This window comes from Mus caroli, unplaced genomic scaffold, assembly GCF_978045245.1.
Source record: "Mus caroli unplaced genomic scaffold, Mus_caroli_1 scaffold_14, whole genome shotgun sequence".
Classification (NCBI taxonomy): Eukaryota; Metazoa; Chordata; class Mammalia; order Rodentia; family Muridae; genus Mus; species Mus caroli.
Window position 1 is genome coordinate 100,210,584 of NW_028227269.1, and position 24,175 is coordinate 100,234,758.

The following is a 24,175-nucleotide window of genomic DNA, read 5'->3' on the forward strand; positions in this document are numbered from 1 at the left end:
TTCCATCCCACATAATGTTCTGAGGTTACCCATGCTGTGGTATGTATGAGCAAGCTGGTTGGATCTTGATGCTGAATCATATCTGAAACACGTCAGGAATGGCCTCTTCATCGGTCTCCCTGCTTCTTCCTGTCCATCCCGATTCCCTGAGTTTGGAGCATAGCAGCCACACAGATTCATTTGAAATCGAACTTAGTACATGCTGTTCTAGGCTCCAACACTCTCATGGCTTCCAGTGTGGAGGAAAAGTCAAATTCTCAGCAGAGGTCTCTTCGCCAGCTCAGACGGTCACAGCAAGACCCCTTGAGTAGCTTACTTAGCTCTGGAGGCTGCTGGCCTCAACTGAGGGTGTCAGCCTGCCTGGGTACTGGTGAGACCTGTTCTACTGTAGAATGTACCACGACCTTCTGTCTGTGTCTTCAAGTGGCTGTTCCTTAGAGGTATTCCACCATCTTTCAGACCTTAGTGTTTTCCCAAACGCCCGACTCTGAGTACAACCATACAGGCTTAGGACCTCAGTAAATGGATGGACAGAGGACACATTGAATGGATAGCAAGAAGCCCGTGACATGATCAGCCTCTGCCTGATCATGCCTCAGGACATTATGTGGGATGGAAGAAGCCAGACACAAAAGACCACATACCACATACGGTACGATCTACGTTTTCAAAGGCTAGAGGAGACATGACAGACAGGCTCTAAAATTAGATTGTGGAAGCAGTTGTGTAAGTATAAATTTACTCAAAGGGGGAAAAAATCACTGGTTTGGACCTGGGAGGTGACAGAGGAGATGATGAGAAGCAGGCAGGTACTATTTTGTGGATGTGGCTAAAGAGATCTGCTGAGGGGTCCAAAGTGAAGTCTAAGGGCTGCAGAGGTGGCTCGATTAGTGAAGTTGCTCACAGACTCAAGTTCAGAACCCAGTATCCACACAAAAAGCTGGGCATGGTGCCATGCACTTGCAATCTCAGCACTGGGGAGCAGAAACAGGGGCATCCTTGGGCCCATTGGCCAGCCAGTCTAGCCAAGTCACTGAGTTCCAGGTTCAGTGAAAATAAACCCTGCCTCAGAGGTGTGTGTGTGTGTGTGTGTGCGTGAGAGAGAGGAGAGAGAGAGAGAGAGAGAGAGAGAGAGAGAGAGAGAGAGAGAGAGAGAGAGAGAGATTAGTTCCTACATGGTATTTAAAACCACAAGACTCACCCAAGGATTGCACATAGACAAAGCAGAGAAGGGACCCCAGAACTGATCCCTGGGCTCTCCAAACTGCTGCCAAGAGGAATATGTTAGCTATCTTTCTGTGACTGTGAATTGAAAAAAAAATCAAACCAAACCAAACAAAGAACAACTTGAGAGGAGAAAAGAATGAATTTGGCTCATGATCTCAGAAGTTTTGGTGCATAGTTGCTCATCTTCTTGGGCCTGTGGCAGCTCAGTACATAATGGCTGGAAAGCATTGCTCTAGGAAGAAAAGGGACAGAGGAAGACGCTTGGGTTCCAATGACTCAAGTCCCTTCCACTAGGCCCCACCTTCTAAAGGTCCACAACCTCCCAGTAGCATCATAGGCTGTGTACCACACTTTAAGCACATAGACTTTGCAGAGCACACAATTTTTAAACTGTAATGGGAGAGTTGGCCACAGGATCACCAAAGACACTAGTCCAGTAGCCCATCTGGGGCCAACTCCTAAGCTATCTGGGGCTTTGGGGGAGTGGGTCTGTATCTGTGTAGATAAAAGGAGAATGAACATATGGGGACAAGGCTGTGTATACCAGGAGGGCCCTGTGATGAAGCATAAAATAGAAGGTGGTTTGGCTTAGAAAGGAAACTCAATTGTGCCTCAGGATGGAGGACTGTAGATGAGGGCCAGATCCCTGTGCAGTGGGCAGGAGACCACATGTGCACAGTCTAGCTTCCACAGGCCACCTGGTTTCCCACTCTAGTTTCAGGACGAGCAGAATGTAAAGGCAAAAAATACTAGATTCTAGACATGAGTCAGCAAGCCAGGTGAGCCTGCGAGCCCAGGCAATGACTAAAATCCCCTTTTGGTCAAGTAGACGAGGTCTCAACACAGAGATTTGGATAATTCGTGTAATTTGGGTAATTAATTGGTCTGATTTGCTCTCATCTGGGCCACACAGGTCTGGAAGGTGTTGGAGATACAATTAGAGGTTGCTACATGACTCCATATTGACTCAGCTTGCGGGAGACTCTTTTGGCTTTTACCTGGCGTGGTGTGAATTACTTCACCTGATTTATAGAGTAAACATGCAGTGTCTGTATTTTCAGCTCTGCAGTGTGTGGAGAACAGGGGACAGGAAGCCACAAGATTGACTTCTGGTCATCACAAGGCAATTTATACAGGGCAGACAGTCAGGCAAGCTGATCTGCAAAATCCCCCGTGAGTTTATTAGGGATGACAAAACCAAGAACCACAGACCCCGGCTTAAACAAGTCTATTTTCTCACAACCCTGGTGGCTGGAAGTCTGAGCTCAAAGTATTGACAGGGTGTGTTTCTCTACGGCCTCTCCCTTGGCTCGCCTATGGTGCTTCTCTCTGTTTTCACGTGGTCTGCATGAGTGTGTCTCAATCTCTTCTTGAACCAGCACCAGCCATACTGGCTGAAGTCCCATCCATATGACCTCCTTGGACCCTAAACACAGGGTGTGAGTTTGTTTGTTTGGTGCATGTATGTTTATGTATGTCTCAGTTTATCTGTGTGAGCACCCATGTATGTGTGTGTGGGAAGGTCAGAGGCTGACATCAGGTGTTATCCTTCAGGTCGCTGTCCATCTTGTTTCTTTTAGGTAGTCTCTAGCTGGCCTGTAATGTGCTAATTCAGTTAGATTGGCTGGCCGCTGAGCCCAAGACCTAATTGTCTCTGCCTCTCTCCATCTGGGGTTACAAGTGTGGTTTCTGGGGCTCAAACTCAGATCCCTCTGCTTGTGTGGCAAGCACTTTGTTGAATGAGCTACCTCCCAGGTCTTTAAATCATGTCTGAACCCAGCTATGCTGGTATGAGGGACTGAGAAGAGAGACATCGGAGGATGCAGTTAGGCTCACAAGACAATCCTTTCTCAAGATGCTGGGATCCTAGGTCCATTCCCTCTGCCCTGCTGACTCCCCAGGTGGGCCATCTCCTCTCTGGACCCCAGCTTTTCATAGCTGTTCTGTACTCTTCCACTGGGAGCAGCACATCAGTGAATGTATAAGAAGGGACAATGTGAACTCTCCAGCAAGGGTCCTCTGAGGAGCAGCAGCCCCTAAGGTGAATTTTGGAAATCTGTGTTGTGTGTGTTGGGTTGTTAAGATGGCTGGGAGCCTCTGGACATTTAGTGAACAGGAGCTAGGGAGAGGTATGGGAATGTGAGGGGTAGTCTCGTACAACAAGCTCTGTCAGCCATAGATGTCTCTGTACATTTGTGTAGTGGGGGAAGAATGTCCCTAATAATCTAACATCGCACTCCATCCAATTCATATATAATCACAGAGCGCAATGGGCCCCTGGTATTCATGGATTCGCCAACCTCGTAGAGAAAACATTAGCAGGAAAAATTGTGTCTGTATTGGACACATAGTCTCTTTTTTTCTTGTCATTATCCCCTACAAGAGCAACTGCCTCTCTCTACCATTCATTTTGTATTAAGTATCATCAGTGGTGTCAAGGTGCCTTAAAGTATCCAGGAGGATGTTTTCAGGATATGTGTAAACACAATGATCTTTTATGTCATAGGAGTTCAACATCTATGGATTTGGGCATCTGTGGGGAACTCTGGAGCCAATGCCCTATGGAAAGACCATATTTCCCTTTGTGAACTGTCAATGCACACCCTTTGTAGACATGCCTAGCTAGTCAAACCCCAGAGAAGGTTGTGTGTTACTTGTGTTAAAGCTTTACCAAAACGTATAGTCAGTTTAGAAAAAGCTTATTTTCCATGACACGGGTTCCTGGAGCAGGACCCGATAGCAACCATTATCGTGGTGCCTAATGCCAAGGCAGCTGGACTGTACAGGCGTGGTCTGTCATACCAGTTCTACCCATGCCTGCAGTGTCTACCCCCTGGTCCTCCGGTATAAACGGGGTGTGTGTGATTACAATTTCCGTGTACTCTTCTACAGTCAACACGTATGTTTTTTTTTTTAAATATGAGTTGGGTGGCTAGATTATCTAAAAACATCAGTTAAAAGGTATAGGAGAAGTTATGAACATATTCTAAAATTGGGTTTGAGGTAGTATTACAAGGTATTTTAAGGCTCCCTGCTATGCCAGCTTTGTCTGGGTGACTGACATCTCTTTACCCTCTTGGTGATTGACTGAAGTGGAGCCTTCCTGGAACCAGTGTTGTGCCGTCACTTGCTGAGATTGTGAATCAGGACTTGGACAACAGACTGGTCATTGTGGAGGTTCCTGGGCATCTGTCTCCTTGCTTTCTGGTATAGGAGAGCCGAGGATGAGAGCGGGTAGCTGGAGGAACAGGTCCTCTGAGCCCAGTTACATGTGCCAGGCAATTGGTGACAGTCTGAGAAGACTATACACCTGGAGTCCCAGACTGGGGCAGAGCTGTGGAGACCGGATCGTCATCAGCAACGTCACTGGGTGGAGACACGGTGTCCACAGATGCTGCACTCAGGGACAGGCCAGCTTGTTGTTGTTACCATTTTGCCCCAAGCCCAGGAACCGGTCTCAGCCTCACCTTGGGGCTTTGGGATCAATTAGCAACACAACATATAAATGAGGTGTGGGCCCCTTGGGATGGCCTGCCTCTCCTGGGCACTGCCTCCAAGGAGGTGGACCCTGCTCCTCCCTCCTTCCTTCCCTCCCTCCCACCTTGGCCCAGGTTCTTCTTTCTGGGTGCATCACTTCAAGACACCATGGACAACCCACCAGAGAAAAGTCTCCTTGGCATCATATCAGGACCCTTCCTCCACATTGGCCTGTGAGTGTTGTTGGGTACCTGCTATTGGTATATACCACCATCGAGGGCCCACTCTGCCCCTCTTCCTGCAGGTCGGTGTCACAGGACACCAGGGATCTACCAGACACACTTGCCTTCGTCTCTCGGCTCTTCCAGACAGCTGCTTCCTTGTCCCAGAGCAGTACTGGTCACAGTGCAAGTTTCCAGGTCCTACCTGGTCCACATCTGCAGGGTCCCAGCTGCTGAAGCTACAGCTTCAGAATGAGCATTTGGCTTGTTTGTTTAGTCAGGATCTGGCCAATCAGTACTTTGATAGAAGCTTACTAGATGACTCTAGAGTTCTATGTGTTTGAGAGCCCTTGGCTGTGGAACACAATCCCAAAGCCTCCATGGCACCGAAATCCCTTGACAGCTGGGATTTAGTCTTCCTGCCTAGACTCCCTTCTCATAACCAGACTCGAGTGAACCTTGGCCTTGTCCCCACCTCCCCTCTCCTGAGCTCGCTGCACATGCTCCGTCTTCTGTCTGGACAAACGCATCCCCTTAGCCTTCTAGACTTTAAACATCTTTTAGAACAAGGTCAACAGCAGGGTTTCTGCAAGCCCTCTCTCCCCCCTCCAAACTGTGTTACTGTGCAGCACTGATGTAAGTCAATCACAATTGTCCTCATCCTGTCCTGTCCTCTTTCTTTGGCCCCACACAGTACCTCTGGCATTGGTACAATACCCCAAAGTGCAAGGGAAGCATCATATTTACCCTTCAAGTCCCAGCAGCCAGGCCCATTCCTGGTACATAGCTCCATAAGTGGTCTCTTAGACCCTGGCTTCCCATCTCTTCTTAATTGGAGTTCTGCCTTCTGCTGTTGGGCTTTAGGTAAACCTCCCTCATTAGAAAAAGCCATTCCTTTGTTTCCTCTGTGTGGTTCATATTTAGCCAAAGAGATTTATCTCTCCAATAAACACCACTCTGCAGGCAGCTACATTCATCTGCTGCTCCTATGGGGGAATGAAAGTCAGGCCCAGGATGTACCCAGAACCCCTGTGTTGTTGAGTGCAGGACAAAAAGGAGCATGGGAATTTGCTGAAACCTTACTGCCAGCTGGTGATCAAGGCAGAGTCCTTGGCATTTGTCTTCATGTTTGTAGGGCTAAGTGAGAGTCCTGGTGGAGGTGGGGGCGGCAGGGCACGGAGCTATCTCCTTTGTTCTGTTGGCAGGTTTAATTTTTAATATGAGAGAAGATGGTTTATGTTCTGAGAGAGTGGCTCACCTGTCAGGAAAAGTAGAGATGACAGGCATGGTTATCAGCAAACTCATAACTCCATAAGGGACCAAGGTGGTCCTGTAGGTCCCCAAGCTACGGGATTACAGAGATGCAGAGAAGACCTGGCTCCTGGCAACCCAGGAGACAGTACAGTTTCTGCCTGACATTGTACATTCTGGTACGGGTCAGTCTCTCTCTCTCTCTCTCTCTCTCTCTCTCTCTCTCTCTCTCACACACACACACACACACACACACACACACACACACACACACTGGTCTGGTCTGCAACTTGTTATGTGGGTAGACTGGCTGGCCAGCAAGCCCCAGAGACCCACCGTCTCTACCTCCTCAGTGACTCAGTGCTGGAAAAGCAATCACACAATCAGTTCTGGATTTGTTTGTTTTGAGATAGAGTAGAATGTAGGCCAGGAGGGCCTCAAAATCTCTATGTTGCTGAAGATGACCCTGAACTCTTCTTTAAAACTTCTGCTTGTTTGTTTGTTTGTTTGTTTGTTTACTTATTTGCATGGGGGGGGTTGAGGGGTAGGGTGCCATAGGGTGTGTGTGGAGGTCAGAGGTTAACCTGTGGGGTCACTTCTTTCCTTCCACCATGTTGGGGATTGAACTCAAGTTAGATTTGATCACAGCCACCATTACCCACTGACTCATCTCACTGCCCCTGGCTTTGTTTTAAAATTTTATTTCTTATTTATTCTTGAGACAAGGTCTTCCAATATAGGCCCAACCAGCCTGAGAGTCACTAAGTAAACTGGTCAGGCCTTAAAGTCACAGGCATATATCTGTCCTGACTCCCTTGTGCTGGGATTGAAGAGGTGTACCACTACTTGGGGGAAACAAAAAACAAACCAAATGACAAAACAAAAAACAACCCCCCCAAAAAAACCAAAAACAAACACACAAACAAAAAAGTCCCAACAACATGGAGTCTTGGGATACAGCTCAGTTCCTCGTGCTTGTAAAAGAAGTACTTTGCCAACATCAATGCCCCAGCCCTGGATCTTCTGTTCAAGACTTTTGCAGCTACGCTGATTTCATAGATAGATACAGAGCAACTTGCCTGGTGGAGCCGCTGGAATATTTTCTACATATGATCTGCTGCTGTATTAGAAGCTTGGGGTCTGGGGAGCCATACATGACTGGCCTGGCTGTGTGCACAAGGGGACACACATTGCAGTCTTTCTCCCAGATGTCTGGAACTTCCAAGTGCTAAGGAAACTTTGAAGATCACCTTGCCTGACTCCTCCGTCCCATGCTTGAATTCCCTCTGAGACAGACCCAGCAAATGATGCCTATCTAGCCCTTGTATAATCATGTCTAGTGCCAGGAAACTCATTACCTTCCCCGACGGCCCATTTCATTTGCAGGCCACTCTCCAGCCGGCGGTCTCCTAGGTAAGACAGATACCTACTTCCTCTAACTGTATAGGACAGCCTTGCTGCAGGCTGACCCTGGCATGTGGAGAAAACCTTCACAGATTTGAAGTCTCCCCATTCCTGTGTCACCACACACTACTTCTGTGAGTAGCAGGAGCCTGCTTCACCCTTCCCACACACAATGAAGATGTTTGACAAAGGCATTTGAGGAAGGTCTTCATGTATTTCTCCCCAGGGTCAGGACTGGCATACACACAACCCACACCAGAGTGCTTGACTGACAGCACCTGAGACCTTGGCGCCATGTTGGGTATATTGGGACTCTGATATTTGCTGACTGGCTACAAGGATAGGGGAGGAGTGGCTGAGTGAATGGATAAATGGATGAATGAAGGAATGAGCGACTTAGAAAGTAGAGGACACCAACCTGGGAATGTGTAGGGGCGATAACATCCAAGGAACCTTCTTTATATCAACACCATAGTGAGCAAGAGAGCTTGAGGCAAAAATGAGGCATTCACAAAGAGTCTACATAGTATCTATCTGAATGTTGGAAGCAAGTTGAATCCAAAATTCTCCCCTCAGATGTCTGTTATTTTCTGCCACTGTCATGAGAATTTTGGCTTCTTTAAAACCACAGAAATAATATAATGTTCTTGTTTTAATCCCAGGTGTGGGACATGGGGCTGCTTCAGACTGTCCACAGCAGCTGACCGTGATTTGCTTTGTGCTTTAGCGGAGGCAAGGTTTGGCCAGCTGAAGATTGTTTCTGCAATTATGTGATGTTTGGAATTCCAGGAATTTGTCAGAGGGTATATAAATGCTAAAGCCCCATATGGTGGTTGCTGGTGAACTGTTGGTTAAGTAGTAGTGCACAAACAACAACAACAGCAACAACAAGAAGAAGAAATAAGATATCCTGACGGTGAAGATCAAACTTGCCCCAAGGAACTCTACAGCCCTATGCTTTTTTTCTCTCCTATCTAGTGTTAGAGGGGTTGAAAGGGTTAAAGTAGAGGGGTGGAAAAGGGTGGAAGAAGGAAGAACCCACAGAGCAGCCAAAGTCTGGCTACATGTCACATAGCCAGTCACTAGCAGCACAGAGAAGAAGCAACTGGAAGGTGTATTAGTGGCACATGGGTTGAACCATATTGTTCAACGAGAAGCTAGAGATGGAAGTGACTCCCCAGGTCACCTGGGACATGTTTGGTGCCAGAGCCAGTTCTGCTGTCCCAGTCTCAGCTCCTTGTCTAGTCCTTATTTTTAACTATGCTTTATCGGCTCAGAGGTTATTCTGTTTTCTCTAAATCTCATTTGTGTTTGTTCTCTGCTTTCCATTGACCTTGAAAGCCCAGGTTTGGATTCTGTAGAAAACATCCATTCATCTGTCTCCAGCTTTCTATTTGGCCACACATGGGGGCTAGCAATGAAGAAGCAGAGCTTGGGGGATACATGGAGAGACATGACCCCTTCCATAGAAGAATTTATCTGGAGAGAATGAGTCACACATAACCAATAGGCAATGTGTTCCTGCTGTATAATGGAAGTGGGTGCTCAGAGGTCTTCCAGGCCAGAGGAGGCTGTAAGGAGTCTTACCTGCTTTGTGCTTCTGTCACAGAATGTCATAGGCTGGCTAATTTGTAACGAACAAAACATTGTCTTCTGGTTCTGGAGGCTAGAAAGTCCGAGGTAAAAAGGCCTGCATCTGGTAAAGGCATGTTACATGGTAGAAAGTGTTACATGGTAGAAAGTGTGTGAGTCAGAGGGCAGGAGAGAGAAGACCTTCCCTGAGGAATGCCAAAGCAGGAACACAAGCCAGGCAGGAACCTGGAGGCACAAACTGAAGTGGAGGCCATGAAAGGATGCTGCTACTGGCTTGTTTCTCACTGGATACCAGGGCAGGAACCTGGAGGCACAAACTGAAGTGGAGGCCATGAAAGGATGCTGCTACTGGCTTGTTTCTCACTGGGTACGCAGTCTTCTTCCTTATACACCCCAGGACAATCTGCCCAGGTGTGGCACTACCCGCAGTGGGCCGAGCCCTCCCCTATCGATTATTAATCAAGAAGATGCTTCCTAGACAGTTTGATGAAGGCAATTTGGTAACTTAAGGTTTCCTCTTGCCAGATGACTTTAGTCTGTGTCAAGTTGACAAACCAAATAGCAGGCATTTATCTGTCTCCCTCATTCAAGTGTGGACTCTCAACGCGATTACACTGGGGATCCGAACACCCATTTTGGAGGACGTAGATACACTAGGAAAAAGCCTTGAAGGACCAATAGGAGTTTGTTAAGGCTTACATTGAGCAGATGTTTAGAGCAGAGAAAATGCATTTGCTTAGGCAACAAGCCTGAACAAACTCAGCTTATCTACTGCTCAAGGCCAGGAGCAATGCAGGCTGTGACTCTAAAGAGGAACTAGGGTCACAGGGTCCAGGATCTTCAACCAGGGAAAAGTATACAATTGACTCCACCATTCTGTGACTGGTTGTTCTTGTGTCTTGATGAGACTCTGGTAGTAAATGTTCTGAGAAAATGAACATAGTTCAGGGGGAAGTCTCTGAAAAGTCTGCTTATGACTTAGCAGCTATAGAGCGAGCGAGCTGCAAGCCCTGTGGCTGTTGTGGGAGACACAAGGGCTTGCAAATATTTGGAAATGTATTTTTGACTTGTACTTTGGGCTTTAGTATGGAGGTTAAACAATTCTCCACTTGTGTATCTTAAAAATGAGCTAACATCACATTAGTCTCTCTTTGAGCTTTTAAAATTGTGTGTATGTGTGTATGTGTTCATGTACATGCACATATTTGTATATGTGTGTCCATGTGTGTTTGTGAGCTGTTTGTGTATGGGTATAGAGGCCCAAAGTTGTTGTCTTGCATTTTTTTCCCAGTTGCTCGCCACCTTATTTTATTTCTTGAGACAGGTTTTGCAACTGAGCCTCTAGCACACCAACTCAGCTAGACTAGTGAACCAGCCCCTGGGGTCTTCCAGTCTCTGCCTCTCCACTGTTAACATTCCAGCTACATATTGCTGTGCCAGGATTTTTATGTGGGTGCTGGGTATATGAATTCAGTTCCTCATATTTGCATGACAAACACTTTACCAATCGATCCATCTCCCCTTTCTTCCCTTTCTTTTCTTTCTTTCATTTTTTTTTCAAGGCCTCCAACAATCTCTGTGTGGAATTGAGGCTCTCTGAGATTTCAATCCAAAGATGGGACACATCTGACCTGTGACCAATTTCCTAAAGCTGTTGTGCATGTGGGTTGCAGAGACATTAGGGGATGCTTGTAAACCACCTAATAGAGCACTTAAAAGTCTAATAAATAAGAAATACATTGCCACTGTCATAAGCTTCGATGGGGGTTGGAGTGAGCCAGAGAAGTAATTTGAGCAATAAATCCTGTGAATTCCCATTACCTACCCCCCCCCTTCAGACAAGCTAAAAATAGAAGCCTCCAATAAACATATATCAGAGGTAGGAAAAAGAAAAGGGTGATTTAAAAGACATTGTTGGTGGACAGTCTAAGCCATCAGGGCGGGAATTAGAGTCAAGATTACAAGCATGAGATACTACAGTGTTTTCCAAAGAGGTAGTTGGGGAAGAAATGTTCCCGTGTCCTCTAGACACAAATGAAGACAAGCAAGGTGAAAAGCTGGGGGACTATGAGCTGGTGGCCATTCATCTGCTATCTCTTTGAGAACTGATCTGGAAGTTCTAACAGGGGAGTATGGTTACTTATCGGTTACCTCTCCTATCGCTGTCATAGGTAGCAAGTCGATCTGGTGCTGCTTGTATTCAAGTGCTAAATTCTAGGCCCAAAGATCCGGTTGCTCTAAGATGAGTGGATCCTTGTGTAGACCAGCTTTCATTGTGTAAACCTTGCTCCCCAATTTACATTAGTTACATAAAACAGGTGACAGCCAATTACTGGAGGGGAATAGAGAGAGGGAGAGTTTGAGTTATCAGGGGGGGTGGGGGGGGAGTGGTCACAGGTAGGGTTCATGAAGAGAAGGAGAGAAGAGAGTGGAGGGGGAGGGGAGGAGGAGGGGAAGGGGGAGGGGGAGGGAGAGGGAGCATGAAGGAGAAGATGGAGAGAACAGGTTTCCATTAGTCATGATAAGCAGTAGCACATGTCCAAGTGAAAGGCCTTCCAAGGACACCAGATTTCTGGAGCAGAAATAATCCAGAGAATTTCCGACAGCAAGTATATGGAGAGCAAGGTTGGGGTAGTAGCTAGACCAGCGTTAGAGATTTGGATGAGGGTTAATCCTCCAGTGATTGCGCAGAGCCTGATAGATAAAAACCATAGTTTGAGTCCCATTCATTTGAAGCGAGAGACGGGGATAAGATTAGTTAGCATTATTTTACAGTCATAAAATGTCCTGACGTAAACCAGGGAGCGGGCTCATTTTGTTTCCCAGTTCCAAGGTGTAGTTCACCGTGGTAAGGAAGTCATGGCAGCTGAAAGGCTGGCCACACTGCACACACAGGAAGCAGCTCCACTCAGTCCTGGATCCCAGCCTGTGGGATGGGACCACCTACAGCTAATGTGGATCTCCTCAACTCAGAGGTCCTAATCCAGGCAATCCCTCCTAGGTGTGCACAGAGGCTTGCCCTCTAGGTGATTCTAGCCATTGATTCTAACCTGTCAAGTTAACAGTCACTATTAACCATCACACCTGCTTAGTCAATCAGTCAACTGGTTGCCAGGCTGAGTCAATCCTGGCAACTAGCTGGTGACCGGTGTCATAGCTAGATGCCTTCACTTACTTGGCTGCTGCCACCTGGATATCCTATGGTCTGAGTAAGACTGGCAATAGCCATGACCGGGACATCTTTGCTCACACAATCCATCTGGTTTCGCCATTCACCCATTCAAAGATCAGTAGTGACCTTCCTGTTGATGAAGACGAATGGATACTTCCCTTGGTTTTCTCTTCACTGTAGCTCTGCTGTAGATTCTTATGGGCAACTTAGGTCTGGTTCTACCTCCCAGGCTCGTGTTCCCAGAAATAAGACTCAGACTCATTATGATCTCAGATGATCTCAGTTGATCTACAAATACCTTGGCCATATAGCCAGGTTCTTCCCTGACTAGATCATAACTTTAAAATCCCATTTATTCTAATCTACATTCTGCCATATGGCTGGTTACCTGTGGTCAGGTACCATGCATCTGTCTTGTCACTTTCCAGGAGAATTTCCCTCGCCTGACAATATCCAGAATCCTTTCTGCCCGATGTCCAACCTCCTATTTCCTGCCTAAGCCATAGGCCATCAAATATATTATTGACAGGTGCCACGACCATACAGACATAAGATTTTCCTTATACCCTTCCTTCCTAAGGCTTCAACATGCCTTGCGCAGTTCTCAGGCCTTGTCCTGTGGTCTTAGTAGGCTTTGCTGGATCCTTTCCTTCCACTCCTGCACAGATGTTGCTAGCACACTATCTTTTGCTGTCTTCCCTCTCCACACCCTCCAAGTGCCTTTGAGACTCCCAAATTTCTGCCCTCACCCAATATATGTCTTAGCTCCTTCCAGAGCTGTGCTACTCAGCACAGCTACTGCCAGCCCCATGTGGCTGTTCAAATTCCAATTCTTAAAAAAAAGTCTTTAATTTTTTTATATTTATGGCTTTTTAAAAAAAATACTTGTATACACTTTTAAAGGTGTTTGACTGTTTTGTCTGCATGTATGTTTGTGTCCCACAAGAGTGCCTCGTGCCCTTAGAGGTCAGAAAGTGACAATTCATCTCTTGGAACTGAAGTTACAAATGGTTACAAGCCCCACATGTAAGTACAGGGAATCAAATCTGGATCCTCTACGAGGAAAACAAGTGCTTTAACCATTGAGCCATCTCTCCAGCTCCTCAAATACCAATTCTTAAAATAAAACCGAGGCCCAGCAAGATGGCTCATCATAAAAAGCACTTGCCACCAAGCCTGACAGCCTGAATTCAATCCCTGGGACCCAGGTGATAGAAGGAAAGAACCAACTCTAGCAAATTGGCCTCTGACATGGTACATGTGTATCCACACCCACCCCTACCCCCACTATACATGGGTGCACACACACAATGAATAGATAAGTGTAATTTTTAAAAGTAAAAGTAATTAAAATAAATTTGAATTAAACGCTCAGTTCCTCTGTCATATAAGCTGCATTTTAAGGGTTAGTGACATATAGTAACCATGTTGGACAGTTCAAGTTATTGCCCTTGGACATTCTGGAAGCACCTCGCCACCATGTCTCAAGTGTGTTACTCATAGAATATTGGAATGTATGAATAAGAAGGTGACCGAGAGGAATAGGAGAGAGGAATAAAAGATTGACATCCAGTTTGAAGTAGCGTACAATCCACTACGAATGAACTCAAGTGACTAGGGGGAGTTTATTGTGCTAGAAACTAAATGGAGCATGGATTTTTTTCATGAAGCTTAATCCAGAAACTTGGCTAGGTTTTCAAAGGCCATCTTTATCTTCCTGCCTCTCTCTCTCTCTCTCTCTCTCTCTCTCTCTCTCTCTCTCTCTCTCTCTCTCACACACACACACACACACACACACACACACACACACACCTGCCAATAGCTCCTAGAGTGTAGACAATGGTCTTTCTGCAAATGTCTCATACACTTGAGCCAATCACTGTGGCCTAGGCCAAGGCCATGGAAATCACTGCTTGGCTCAGTCCTGGGTTCCATTTTAGTCTCTGGAAACATGTAACAGAAGCTATTTATGACTCAAAAAGACTCTCTGGCAGACATTGAAGGCTGTTGAGGAGTGAGAGGAGGAACATGGATGCCAAGGAGATCCACAGATGCTCAGCAGAGAGGAGGAGGAGGGTCTGAAAGGAGATGGGAAGAGGAACTGGACTGCAATGTCCTATCTTTCCAGAATTTGGTGAGGACTGGGCTCTGTGAGTTGGCTGGAACAGAGGCAATCTGCAGCTGTGGTAGAACCACATGCTATAACCCCAGTTGATCCAGTGTGCGGACTGGTTCCTTCCACCTTGTATGTGTCCTAAGAAGGACTGGTTCCCTCCACCTTGTATGTGTCCTGTGTCCTAAGAAAGACTGGTTCCTTCCACCTTGTATGTGTCCTAAGAAGGACTGGTTCCCTCCACCTTGTATGTGTCCTGTGTCCTAAGAAGGACATTCCTTGCTCAGCTGCAGTCAAGGGTTCCCATGGTATCCTGAGACCAGAAAATGAGCATTCCTTTCAAATTTCAAAATGCATAGGCTGAAAAGATGGTTAAAAAGACTGTTGCTCTTCCAGTCTCTCTCTCTCTCTCTCTCTCTCTCTCTCTCTCTCTCTCTCTCTCTCTCACACACACACACACATTTAAAAATTCTGTGATGGAAAAAAGAAGCCACAAATATGAAAGAGACCAAGGAGAAATATATGGGAGCTTTGGAGGAAGAAAAGGGAAATATTTATATTATATATGCAATCACAATTTTAAAAAAGTAAAAGGAATAATTTTTAAAATACAGTGAGTGAAGAACATGTATACTAGCCATTTTCTATAATTTTCCCTCTAAATGTGGAAATGCATACAAAGATTCAGGGGAAGAATTGGATGAGTGATGGAGGTGGTGAGATGCCTCAGCCAGAAACGGCGTTTGCCACAAATTTGGCTACCTGAGTTTCATTCCAAGGGTCCCGCAAGGGTCAAAGTTGACCTTTGACCTCCATATCAATGCATGGCACACATGCATCAGAAAGGGAACAGACATCTTTTCTGTAATCTTTACCTCTGCTTTCTTTTATTTGCTTGCCATGACTCCCCATCATCTCTAATAAAAGCACCACATCCCCTAATGTTCTGGCAAAAGCCCTCTTCTGTTCCCAGAGCCAAGGTTGGTAAAGCCACCTCTTTTGAAAGTATGAATTAAGATAAGCATTCAAATGGATCAGCGTCACGGAACGGGCTTCCTAAGTACAGTGTGCACCGAGCAAGAGTGGCTTGCAAATGCTACCAACAATAGACACTTTGTTCAGAGAGCTTTACGAACCCCATTTAGCATCAAGTAGGTTGTCACACCTGGAGGGGCTCCAATAGAGGGGCTTCAGTTTTCTTATAAGTAATATAGAGCGCTGGGGAAATTGAGAACTTTGTAATTCCTTTCTTGCACAAATACAGAAAAATATTTTTCTTTGAAGTTGCTTAAGGTTATTTTTTTCCCAAAATTAGAACTTTTGAAATGTGACCATGGTAGGAAGCCTTTCTGACAATTATTTATGAAATCCCAAGAGTTAGTGAAATGGAAAAGACAGTCATGTTATGAGTAAAATGCTGTCCCTTAAAAAGATACGTTAAGAGTAAGTTACCATACCAGTGAACTCGATCTTATTTGGAAAGAGGGTCTTGGCAGATGTCATCAAATTAATATAAGGCCAGGTGAGTCCAACCCCAATGACAGGTGTGTTCACAGGATGAGATCAGTTGGAGTATCAATCCTTCATTAGCCAGGCATGGTGGCACAAGTTCCACCGCTCGGGAGGCAGAGGCATGAAGATCTCTGTGAGTTCGAGGCCAGACTGGTCTATGTAGTAAGTTCCAGGACAGCTAAGGCTATGCAAACAAACTCTGTCTAGAAAAATAAGATGAGGCCATTAGGACTTCAAGAATCAGACTCAGAGAGGAAAGCAGCTGGCAAATGACTGGGACAGAGCAGACCAGACTAACAGACTAGCTAGCTGAGGGACACCAAGGGGACCTTACCTGAACCTAGGTTTCTAGCTAAGACTCCTCTCAAGATCCTTCAACCAGCCAGTGTGTGTGTGTGTGTGTGTGTGTGTGTGTGTGTGTGATTTATGCATCTGTATATACATATGTGCAGTATGTGTACCCTTAAGTGGGTGTAGAGACCAGAGGCAGACATCTGTTGTACTCTGTTTTAATCCACTTAGACATGGTCTCTCACTGAACTGGAATTGCCATTTTTCAGCAAGGCTGATGTCAGCAAGCTCGAATAGTCTCTGTCCCCATCCTCTCCTGGCCCTGGTATTATAGACACATGTGGCCATACCTGCTGCTGCTTTCTTCCTCCTTTTCCTCCTCCTCCTCCTCCTCCTCCTCCTCTTCCTCCTCTTCCTCCTCCTCCTCCTCCTCTTCTTCTTCTTCTTCTTCTTCTTCTTCTTCTTCTTCTTCTTCTTCTTCTTCTTCTTCTTCTTCTTCTTCTTCTCTTTCTCCTGATGCTTCTGCTTCATCTGTTTCTGTTTCCACTTAGGTTTCTTCTTCTTTTGCTTCTTCTTCTTCTTCCTCCTCCTCTTCCTTTTCTTTTTTGCATGTGTGCTAAGGCTATGAACTCAGGCCCTTAAGAGGTACAGCAAGTGCTTCCCCACCTAATCACCTTTCTTGCCCCTCTAAGGTCTTTTGAATATAGCAAGACATAGAAACCTTTCCTCCTTGGTTCTCCAGAGAAACACATCTTCAGCCTGGCCCCAATACCTCACAAACACCTCGCTGTCTTGGAAGGCCTCCCACTAGAGTCACTCTCTGTGTCCTTTTGCTGACTCCCAGCCCAGTGAGTTGCAGCCTTCTGAGCATACTCTCACCAACCGGGAAATACAGTTAGCCTGGAAACAGAGATTCAGATAGAGACACAACGTAGGATCATGGGTTTCTGAACATGAATTTACTCCTGAACCCAAGGAAATGTTTTGCTCTGGGACAAGGACTTAGACAGGAGATTTGTACCCCTACTTTCTGGGGACCTTGGATGAGACATTTCAGCTCTATGAACCTCAGCCTGTTCACTTGTAAAATGGGTCTACAAATCCTACCCAGCCGTTTCCATAATCTTGTTTTAGTGACTAAGAGAGTTTTGGTGTTTGGGGCCAGCTATTTGGCAGTGGAAATTACCTATGAGGGCATTGATTTCCCCAGGGTGACCACAAAATCCAGTTTCTTGGGGGAAGGAAGAAGAGAGTGAAGATGAAGCAACAGATTTAATGTCTATCTGTCTGCTTCCCACTCAGGGTTCTGGGCAGGTGGACCAGTCACAGCAGAGAAGACCTCCAGCAGAGGCTGTCTCCAAAACTAAATCCTGACACTCACCTTGGTGATACCCAACTCCCAACCCACTCCACTGATTTTATTCTCTACATTATATGTGTCTCGTGTATACATGTGCATACGTATGTATGTATGTGAGCATGTGTATGCTTGTGTATAAGTGTGAATGAGTGTGTGTGTGTGTGTGTGTGTGTGTGTGTGTGTGTGTGTGTGTAGAGGCCAGTAGTCAACATTAGGCATCTTTGCCTATCATTCTATACCCTATTTTTTGAGACAGGATCTCTTGCCATATTTGCCAGGCTATCTGGCCAGCAAGCCCTTGGAATCCCCATCTCAGCTACCCAACACTGTATAGACAGGCATGCCTGTGTTCAACTTTCACGTTGGGATCAGAACTCAGGTACTTATGTTTGCATGGCATTACTTTACCTACTGAACCATCTCCTCAGCTTCCTATAATCATCTTATAATTGGGAAACATATGTCCCTCTCAAATCCCATCCCCCCTCTGCCCTCCCCTTCCTCTCATCTTCTCTCCCAGTCTCAAACCTCATCTTCCCTTTGAAAAGTTTCAAGTAGAATGAAGCCGCTGTTCTCAGAGGCTCGGCATAAAGAGCTCACTATGCACTTCAGCAGAAATTATCCCCTTTGAAGAGTCCCCACTTTAATCTCCTCCAAGGCAGGTCTTTGTGGTAAATAGTACAAAATGACACAATACTCTTCAAACTGAAAGCCTTATTAAATAGCATTCAAAAAATCTTGCAATTCTCTCATAACTGGAAGCATAATTAATTGAGTGGGTGATATTTTTAATAGTATTTGGTGATTAGGACTAAACAAATATTTCAGATAATCTACTCAATGTGCAGGGCAATTAATTATCCCTAGCATGTGACTTAAAAACAAATATATCTTGGCTGGATTAATACCTGTGCCAAGAGCTTCATGGCAGATTCGGTCACGTCAGTGTAAGCATCTTTCTTTTTCTTCTGGGATCTCTCCTGACACAGTGAGAACATTTAAAGGTCTGCTTGCAGGTCTGGGAGTGTTTTTGCTGTAGCACAACCCAAAGAGAATGCCAAGATGGTGATTGCTACTATAAGAATGGCTATGCTGGTCATGGGTGTTCCTTATACCGTAAAGACGTAAAGACCGACTGATCAACCACTAACCGGCCAGCATGCATTAACAAGTCCTTTGTCTGCACTACCTCCCACTGACTGGAATTCCCCATAACCCTCACGGCCCAGCTCTCATTGAGTGGGCCCCCTCCTCTCTCAAAAAACAAGAGAGGGATAAGGGGGACTTGACTCCAGGATAAATTAGTAGAAGCATTATTTATTATAAATTTTTAAAATGTTGACAAACAGGATCTCTCCCCAGCATATAAATACTGGGGAGCTATCCTGCCAAGAATAACTCCTTTGACCCTGGTCTATTGGAGAGGCCCTATAAATAACACGTGAAGGAGAAGCAGATAAGCCCATTTGGGTTCCTGACAGATTCATCAAGCCCTGCACTGCCGATGGTCCAGATGAAGTTGATGGAATCTCTGAGGACAGCCTTGGAGAGGACATCCCTAGCCAACTACCCCGGTGACTGGGGGAGGGAGGGGGAAACGACCTCAAGCTTCTTGTAAACTAGGTGCAGAGAATGTATTTAGAAGGACCAGAGACAGGACCATATGCCCCTTTTCTACTGATGTGTGCATCATAATTACTTATTCTCAAGTCCAGCCACTGTTGTTGGCTGCTGTTTGGAATCCGCCCATTTTTCTCCCTGTTATTTGGGATTCCTGGTTACCTATCATGTTCAGTAACAATCCAGCAATGGGAGAGAGCCAATTCTCTGACAACTTTACTCTAGCACTTCCATTTAATGAGTCATTCAACCTGGCCCCAGGGATGATAGGGTTTTGTCTAACAGAAAATATATGTCCAGGGGTTTTCATCCTACTGGCTCAGGTAGTTCCCGGGGACTTCTCCAACTGGGTTGAGGTGCATCGAGCAGGCAGTGGACAATATGCTTTGCCTCCACTGCCCTCCAATGGGGAACTCCAACAGATACTTATCAATGGGATAAATGGGTCATTCCCTGTTCCTCAGAATGTCAAGGCTCAACAGTTGTGTCCAAGTCACTCTTCTTGGAAGTCTTTAACCTTGAAATAAAAATAGAAAGTAGATGTGTAGGTCAACTTTGTGAAGGTAAACATGAGATGAAGATTGAGGTGCCACAGGCTCCTGCGACTCCTTGAAGAGTCCTGATCCTTCGAACTCAGCATTAGATCTAAGATGGCTCCGAGAACACTGGTGAGACAGCAAAAAGGAACCAAGGCCAGGGAGGTGACTGCTTCCCCTCTCTTCACAGAAGCCCTAACAGGTAATGGTACTCCCCCTTCCTTCTGAGTAGCCTCAACAGGCAGGACTTTCACTGGTCATGGTGATGGTGTGGCAAGATACGTTTGGCCAAGGAGTTAGAGGCTTAAGATTGGCTCAAACACTGAATATAAGCTTAAGGCTGGACAACAAACTCAGATCTGCACCATAATCCTGGTCTATGGAGTCTGGGTCCTTGGATTTATCACATGATTCCATCATCTCTCACACGTCTACCCCTGTGTTCTCATACAGGAGAGAAAGTGATGGATTAGAAGCATCCACTCATCCATGTAGTAACCAGGCTGCAAGCCCCTCCCCTCTTGCTAGCCTTGAGAATCCAGAAGAGTGTGAGGTTACCGGATTCTCAGCAGGACAAGAGAGCACAGTGATGCCCTTCCTCACCCACTTTACCCACTGGAGAAAAGGAGTCAGACTGGTCTTGGAAATGGGGAGTGCTGGGCTCTGTGTAGCTTGTGACCCCAGCACAAGACATCTGAATGGGACTAGGGGATACTATGATTTTCTTTAGCTTCAATTCTACATGAACCCTAACTCTTCCCTTCAGGATCTGGTCTGGACATGCACAGCTGCTACACATTGAATCACATATAGAAATCTTGGTCCTGTTGGAGACATTAAGAGGTAGTGGGACCTTTAAGAGGTGGAGCTATGGGAGGCTATAATTGGATTCTTCCTGGGGCTGGCTTTCTGTTTTGCTACAGCTTCTCTCTCCACACCACCTCTGCCATAATTCTGTCCACCATAAGTCAACGTAGCTAGCAGGGGACCTTGCCATACCCGACACCAGGCAGGGTCTTCTGTACAGCAGTTTCTTGGGACTGATATGGGAGAATCACTCTCTTTCATTCCTGCCTTTGGCAAGAAATGTCATGATGCCTATTCTCAGGACACAGACCTTACTCATTTCTAAGAGCTGAAGAAGTGTTTCAGGGGAGAGGAGGAAGGGAGACCATAGACCTTTTGGAGAGGACATTAGACACCAGAGCACCTGGGTCAGCAGGAAGGACCCTGCCCTGGAACAGTGGCGCAAGTGTCCCTGCAGGAGTTGAGTGAACACCCAACCTGGACTGTAGAACTTTCACCTCCATTGCTGGTACACCATTCTGTAAAGCTGATAAAGAGAGAAGCCAGGGGACATGTTGTCATCGGGACACTTGGGGATGATTCTGCAGGTAGCCCTTCATGAGAAAAGTGTTTCCATACCTGTACCCTTTAGTCTGAAATGTCTGCCAGATCTCACAAGCCTTTCAGAGTACACGGAAGCCAGCTGAGGCCATGCAGTTCTACATGGTGGGTTTCCCAAGGACATTTGTAACACCAGAAGAGGCATGTCACTCAGAGCTTATTCAAGGGACAAGAACTATATCTGGGTTTAAGGATGAAGGAAATATAAGGTTTCATGTGAGCTCCCTCAGCCCCACATATATCTGGTTCTTCCAGATTCTCAAGACAGGAGCTTGGGAGCCATCCCAGTTCCTCCTTCTTCTGCTACTCTAGGGCTGCTTCTAATCACCAGCCAGTTCATTCCACTTTGAATCTCCTGAGTCAGTGCCCTGATGTCTAGGCCCACTGTCAGCCCTCAATACCTGGTATCTTTCGGCTCAGTTGCCTCTCTGTAATTGCTTCTCTTCAACCTTCCTCCCATGATAGTTGCAGAATGCTTTTAAGTTATGAATTTGTGGATTTTGTTTGTTTTGAGAGAGAATCTCAAGAACTCACTAGGTAGCTGATGTTCTAGGAGGATTTCAAGGTTATCCTGGTCCTCCTGCTTCTACCTTCTAAGTGCTGGGATTATAGATGTGTACCACTCAATATACCTGGCCTTGGAATTTATTTAGTGTGTGTGGAGGTGAAGTATGTGTGTATATGGGGGTGGGAGCTTGTGGAGATAAGAGGATAGCCTCAAGCATCATCCTTATGAGTACCACCCACCTCCACTGAGCCAGGGTCTCTCTGGCCTGCAGTTTGTTGGTTAGGCTAGGCTAGAGCCAGCCCCAAGGATACTGTCTCTACCTCTCTAGTATTGTCAATACAAACAAGAGCTACCATGCCCAACACTTTCATGTGGGTCCGAGGGTTTGAGCCCAGCTCTTTATATTAGTAAGGCGAGCTTTAGAAACTGAGCCATTACCCCAGTTCCTCAGAATGCTTTTTAAATGTATTTTATTTTAAATTTGTGTATAAGCACAGGTGTGTGAAGGTACCCACAGAGGTCAGAAGAAGGTGTTAAATCTTCTGAAGTCGGAGTGACAAGTAACTGTGGCACACCCAGCATGACCACTATGAACCAAAGTCATGTCCTCTGGAATAGCAGAAGATGCCTTAACTGCTAAACCAGCCCACCCATAAGATCGTTTTTTTTCAAAGTCAGATCTGACCATATCATTCACTTATGCAGAATTTTTGGTCTCTCTTGCTCTCTACTTCCATTGCCTGGCACACAAGCCCTAAGGGCCTGACCTTGGTTGGGTGTTCTAGGAACACCTTTGTTCCTAACCCTGTCAGACTCTCCTGCTACACCACTGGTAGGCTCAAGGTGTCCATTTCTTCTGTGCTGTAACAGTTCTGTAATTCCAGAGACACATCTATCTAAAATGGACACTTAGTTTTCTGGTTTCTGTCCGTGATGAGTCACAGAGAAGCTGACATAATTGAGTTGAGATGCCAGCGTGACAAGTGACCAATACCCCGAGAAAGTTGGGAAATGGAGAGAGATGGGCTCTTGGATTCAAGCTTCCCCTTGTGGAGTGGAAAAGGAGAATGGACAGGGTCAAAGTAATTTGGGCAAGATGTGTCTTGAAGTCCCATGAAGAACGGATGGGAAAAACAGTGAGAATAGAGGACAGACTGGGGAACTAAGGACAGACTGGAGAACTAGACCTTAGAAGCAGTGATTCCCTAGGAGACACTAGAGATAAAAACTCATCAACATGGCTGCCTAAATAAGACCTGAACAAAGACAACACCAATAGACATACTAACATGGAAGGGGTGAATGTCATGGGAACCCTAGACAAAGAACTACAGCCAACCAAGGGATGTCAAGAGTGGAAGTAACAGTCTTTCTCAGAGAAGGGTCTCCTAATTGGGTGTTCAATACCAAGTGGTCAGCCCTGAAACCACTGACATACAATTAGCATTATACAGCCAGATCAGGTTATATTTATATATTTAAAAGTGTGTGTGTGTTGTGTAAAACAATGAAATATAAAGAAGCCATGGATTTGAGAAATAGATAGATGGAGTTCATTGAGGGGTTGGAGGGAGGAAAGGGAAGACAGAAATGATGCGATTGGATTATAATTCCAAAACATTTAAAATAAATATTTTAAAAAGCAACAGTCTATTAACACACAGTTAATAATTAGCAGAGGTGGGCACACCTCTGTAAAGAACCAGACAGCAAATGTTTTAGGTTTTATAGGCCTTTCTGTCTCTGTCAGATCTGTGTATCTGTTGGTATAGTAGCTTGGAAGCAGCAAAGCGCTTTTTAAGTAAATAGTCATGGCTGTGTTCTAATAAAACTTTATTTATAAAATAAACATGTTGGATGTAGAACCTGTGTAGAAAGATACCCAGAATTTTCTTAATCAGAATTCTGTGCTTGCCAGAGATGAGGAATTAAACAAATACAGCTAAAAGCTGGAAAGCAAAGATTTGTAAATAGAGGTGAAAATACAGGAGTCAGAGGTTGAGGCCTCTAGGCACTCGTTGAAGCAAGAAGACACCCGTATCCCTAGGTGTGAAGGGTCAAGAGAGTGAAAGCAGTCAGTGGAACCTGGGTATGAGATGGGGTCTAGAGAGAGGGACCTCCTGGGAGAGTTCATGACTCCAGTACAAAGTGATGATTCTAAAGATTATGCTCCAGCCAGGGAGAGGAAGAAGATACCCTGACATTTCTCTTTATCATTTATTTTCCCCAGAATTGGCCTTTGCCTCACACCCCCATCTTCACTCCCACTATGTTTGTGGTTCATTCCTCTGTCTCCAACCTGTATGCATCTCAAACAAATGAATGCCTTAAAGATATCCATGAAAGGGTGTTTCGTGATCCTTCTGGAGGTGGCTCTTAACTTCCTGGCAGGTCAGTTCAGGCCGGCTTTGTGGGCAGAGGAGCATGAACAGAGGGGTCAAGCAACAGTTAAGCCTGTTGAGGTTTGGTCTGTTGCTATATAC